Source organism: Panthera leo, chromosome B1 (assembly GCF_018350215.1).
Source record: "Panthera leo isolate Ple1 chromosome B1, P.leo_Ple1_pat1.1, whole genome shotgun sequence".
Taxonomy (NCBI): domain Eukaryota; kingdom Metazoa; phylum Chordata; class Mammalia; order Carnivora; family Felidae; genus Panthera; species Panthera leo.
Genome location: NC_056682.1, coordinates 25,402,104 through 25,407,600, shown reverse-complemented (window position 1 = coordinate 25,407,600; position 5,497 = coordinate 25,402,104). Strand labels below are relative to the sequence as shown.

The 5,497-nt window shown below is 42.9% G+C and overlaps 1 long non-coding RNA gene across 1 annotated transcript; it reads left to right on the top strand.

The window, feature by feature from the left end:
* Nucleotides 1-572: 572 nt before the first annotated feature.
* On the top strand, nucleotides 573-3,419 carry LOC122217439. The gene is made up of 2 exons (XR_006201489.1): nucleotides 573-702; nucleotides 1,354-3,419. It is a non-coding gene; the product is annotated as an uncharacterized LOC122217439 (long non-coding RNA).
* Nucleotides 3,420-5,497: the final 2,078 nt, after the last annotated feature.

The window sequence follows — 5,497 nt, the reverse complement described above, 5'->3', positions numbered from 1 at the left end:
TGATCATTAATCAAAACCATTGAGAGGAAACACCTAAGGGCAGGATGCTGGGAGGAGCTTGCAAGGTGGGCAGCGCAACCCCACCTCCAGGGGGCAGCAGCTGCTGGGCTTCCGGTTGCTCTGTGGGACTGCAGCCCAGGTTGCAAAATGATGCTATTACCACGTAGCACACACAGAAATTTACACACACAGAAATTAACAGCAGTTAGGCAACAGGGTTCCTGGTATAGAGACAAGAATTATTATCTGCCTTAAATCCCTAGCCATTGGAGGTTATTTGGTTGTACATATTAAAATACATTTAACGTATAAATTACATAAAAAGTACACACGGACATACAAAAACGCTTCAAGAAGTCCTCCTCGAGAGCCTAAAACCCATTTAACTTTATTTAGGCCAGTGGTTGCCGTCGTATTTGACCCGGAAGCTCTGTTTTCCACATCAAGTGTATTAGCACCCTATGCAATACACGTTGGGAAAGGCTCTTGAGCTTTCAAAGGGAATACTCAAGTGCATCAATGAAAGCAACAGAATGCTATTATTACATCATGTCTGCCCCCGCCCCCGCCGCGGTGGCATCCCTGCATCGGTCCTGATGGGCCTCTGCCACCTGCCATCCTTAGAGGACCGGATTCTCCACCTCTCCTCACTGCTTGCCCCACAGGGAAGAGGTCTGGGCACCATATTAGAGCTTAACAAATGTGAGTTTCTCCTGAATCCTTGGAATATACATCGTAACTACTTCTCTAACAATCGTCTTATGACAGCAGCTTCATGAGTATGTGAAAGACAGAGAAATAGCTCCTCTTACATGGCCTGAGTACATTTGGGACTGTCGGAACACAGCAAATTGCACTGTGCTCTATGCCACGAGTACTGGTGTGAGGGATTACAATGAGAGTACCATATTTTTCACTTCTCTTTCATCTTCTTTACTAGTCTGTGAACATGGAGAGCAGGGTGTGGTAGCCTTAGATGCCTTATCGGTAAAGCAAGCAGAATCATATTTATCTTGCAGAATTTTGCCAGCCAGAATTTTGGAATGGTCAAATAAAAAAGCGAATGTGTGTCAAGTGCTGAAAACAATGCCAGAGATGTAGCAGTACTCACTAAATGCCAGCTATTGGTATTATTTCCACACTTCCTGTTAACATCACACGCTTGGAAGATGGAAAAAGTCATGGATCTTAAGCATGTGCAGTCACTAGAGTAAGTCACGGAACCGTAGTATTTGTAGCTGGTTGACATTTTTTAAAGGATTGTAAAGGTTCTTAGAAATTCTCTTTTACGGATGACAAAAAGAGAAACGGAGGCCGAGAAAAAATGAAGCAATTTGCCCATGTTTTTCACAGGAGCATAAATTACCAACACTCAATATTTGGATCCCACACGAAGAGCACAAAAACCTCCCTAAGAAGTTAAAAACCGAACAGGACTCCTATCTGAAGTGAACACACCCCCAAATCCCCGCTTTGCACTGTTCCAGGGATTCTTGTAACTTGATGTACATTTGCATGGTGAATAGCAAATCTGAACTTTCGGCGTCCTAAGTGATCTGCTGCAAGCGTTCCCAGTATTTTGTTTCAATCCCTGCTTGCGTGCCTTTCACTCAACAGGTTTTCTTCAAGCATTGCAGGAACCGGGCAGCAAAGCCTTAGCCCATCGCAACACTAGATGGCGCTACACCCACTCCGGGGAAGCCACGGCGTGCGCGGGAGGCGGAAGCTGGTGGAAGAGAGGAGTTTAACGTCCTGGTTCCATTTTAAATGTTCATACCCAGACATGAAAGCAGATGAATTAAATGTGCCATTATCCCACATACTTAAATCTAATTGGATTTGATAAAAATAGAGCAGAGCTGGAGAAGCGGCTGCCAGCCCAGCATCTCTGGCCTGTATTTCAGGCCGAGGGAAGATCCTGACAGAATGCAATCTCCACGCTCTAGACATCCCCAGTAACAGAAACAGGAAGCAAACACATTCTGGATCTTCTAAGAAAAGGCCCACCATTGTAATAGTATTTCAGAGAACATGGGAGCTGAATAATGAGAGCTGGTGATGGAGGGCCATTTCTAGAAGAACTTAAATATAAGAGGCTATAATGCAGGGATAAGACGGGGAAATGAAAGATGACAACACGTGGAACGTCTCTCAGAAAGAAGAAAAACAAATGCTTCCACACCAACAAAGTGTGGAGAGTCAGGCAGTGTGGCTTGGAGTGGAGCTCAGAGTTAACAAAATTTCAAGGCTGGAAGGAGCCTTGTAAGGAAGCAGGACTGGGCCTGAGAAATAAAGAACTTGCTGGAAACCACACAGATCATGAATGGCAGACAGGCACCAGACCTGCGTTTGTGCGAACCAGTACTCTTGCCACTAAAACGCGTGGCCCTCTTAACGGCTCACTGAAAACCTTGCACAAAATCCAAGGAAATCCACGCAGAAGCGCCCTCCCGCCACCTCCCTGCATGCACATGTGCACACATCCACCGTCCTCACAATACAGGAAATTGAAGGAAGCCATCTGAAACTTCAGCGGCGGCCGCGGCCAACACAGATAACATATCAAACGAAAAGCTGGAAATCAGCACTGTTCACATTCACACAGGAAGCCCCAACTCAAGCTGTTTGACCCTATTTAGTAATCAGTTCCAGGCTCACAAAAGAATGCCAGAACAAAAACCGAAGGCAAAAAAAAAAAAAAAAAAAAAAAAAAAAAAAAAAAATCCCCAAAAACAACAAAAAACATACTCCCAACCTTTTTCCTTGGGAAGAAGAACAACTCCAAGAAGTTTCAAGAGAGGCCCATCTGGTTTACAGCGTTTTGCAGGAAATCTGGTGACTATTCTGTGATGCCATTGTCTTCGCCAACCCCGGGGAGGTGGCACACCAAGGCGGTCACTGGGATAATTCAGGTGCATCAAAGCCATGTTTTACCTCCGTTGTGCTGATATTTTAGCCGAAGGTATTTTGGACCTAAACATCTCCGGTGATTGTCGGATGTATTGGTGTGATGGGAAGTGCTGGCAGGTCTGTGGCTCCGCCCCCCACTTATAGTAGCTGTACCCTAACCAACCCTTCTGAGCCTCCTTCTGTCAACACGGGACCGAATCAGTGTTACCTCACAGGACAGTTCTGAGGAGGGCATGAGAGAAGATGTCCTGTGGCACAGAGGAGCCTCCGTAAATATCAGCCTCTTTCCTTCAGTTTAATTTTCAAATTCCCTTCGTCACTTACACTGTGAACCTGGCCTTCAGCAAAGAGAAGAAAAACGTCTCATTTTCTTTGGAGCCACTGCTGAATTCTCTCAAGTTTTAACCAGGCCAGTGGCTCTCTGAATATTTTGGTCTCAAAGCCTACTGACCCCTTTACAAATTGAGGATTCTGAATTTTTCTTAAAAAAAATAAAAGGTGGGGGCGCCTGGGTGGCTCAGTCGTTAAGCGTCCGACTTCGGCTCAGGTCATGATCTCACGGTTCGTGGGTTGGAGCCCCGCGTCGGGCTCTGTGCTGACAGCTCAGAGCCTGGAGCGTGTTTCAGATTCTGTGTCTCCTTCTCTCTGTGACCCTCCCCCGTTCATGCTCTGTCTCTCTCTGTCTCAAAAATAAATAAACATTAAAAAAAATTTTTTTTAAATAAAAAAAATAAAAAAAATAAAAGGTGGGCTATCACTATGTACCATATTATAAAGTAACACGGAGAAATTTTAAAAATATTTAAGAGTGACAATAATGAGGTATTACATATTAATGTAAATTACGACAAATAACTATTTTCCAAAACAGAAAATATTTAATGAGAGTGATGTCATTTACATTTTCCAAGCTCCTTAATGTCTGGCTTAAGAGAAAACAGCTGGATTCTCCTATCTACTCTGCTTCTACATTGTCTCTTGTAATGTCTTGTTTTGGTAGAAGCCTATGAAGAAACATCAGCCTCTGTATGAGGGAGGAGTATTTTAACAGTTTTTAAAGATAGGTGTGCACATTCTTTGGTAGTACACCTAAACTCACTAAGGGCTAATTTCTTTAAGTTAATTTTAATGTGGAATCTGGAACGTTTTCAATGAACTTTTTAAATGCTCTTCCATGAAGTCCATTCATCTATTTTGCACTCTCAGTGGTTCTTTTACGCACGCATGCTTTTGTAACATTTGGAAAATACTGACTCACTGAGTTACGTAGATCTTCCCAATTTCAACATAGTTTATTACACATGCAAAAAAATCACATTATTAATATACTGCCACCAATCTCATCAGAATAATTTCTATAAGGAAGCTGTCAAGCTCACTGTGATGGACATGGGCTTTCTGTAATTCTAATTCTTTCTTGAAAGTTAAAATTTTATCATTGGCAACTGACACTGTCAGTTGTTTTACTGGAGGGGACAAGCTCACTTTGTTCATTTTGAGAAAATACCTGTCAGATATCCAAGTCTAAATAACTATAGTTTGTCTTCCATTCTTTAGAGTGTCAAAGAATAATGTTCCACGGGGAATGAAAGGCTAGTTTGGCTCACTATTCAATTGCCAAGCGTTTTTCCTCAAGAAAACCAACACCCTTCATTATTCAGCAGAAATGCCTTATGTGTATTTTCCATTTTATCACAGAGACTATTAAATGCACATGTACTCAGAGGTCAAGATTTAACAAAATTAACAATTTTTACTGATTTATCAAGGACGTTCTTTTAAAACTTTTTTAATGTTTATTTATTTTTGACAGAGAGAAAGAGAGAGAGAGAGAGAGAGAGAGACAGAGCATGAGTGGGGGAGGGGCAGAGAGGGAGACACAGAATCCGAAACAGGCTCCAGGCTCCGAGCTGTCAGCACAGAGCCCGACGCGGGGCTGGAACTCACAGACTATGAGATCATGACCTGAACCGAAGTCGGACACTCAACCGACTGAGCCACCCAGGCACCCCAAGGACATTCTTTTTTTAAAAAAAGATTTTATTTTCAAGTAATCTCTACACCCAATAGGGGGCTAGACCTACAACCATGAGATGAAGAGTCACATGCTCCACCAAATGAGCCAGGAGGAGCCCCTTAAGGACATTTTTTTTTCTTTTTTCATTTAAATTTTAGTTAACCTACAGTGCAATATTGGTTTCAGGAGTAGAATTCAGTGATTCATCAGTTCTTTATAACACCCACTGCTCATCCCAACAAGTGCCCTCCTTAATGCCCATCGCCCATCTAGCCCATCCCCCCCCACCTCCCTCCAGCAATACTCAGTTTGTTCTCTATCATTAAGAGTCTCCTGTGGTTTGTTCCCCTCTCTTCTCCCCCCTCCCCTTCCCCTATGTTCATCTGTTTTGTTTCTTAAATTTCACATATGCGTGAAATCATACAGTATTTGTCTTTCTCTGATTGACTTATTTCGCTTAGCATAATACATTCTAGCTCCATCCACGTCATTGCAAACGGCAAGATTTCGTTCATTTTGACGGCTGAGTAATATACCATTGTGTGTGTGTGTGTGTGTGTGTGTGTGTGT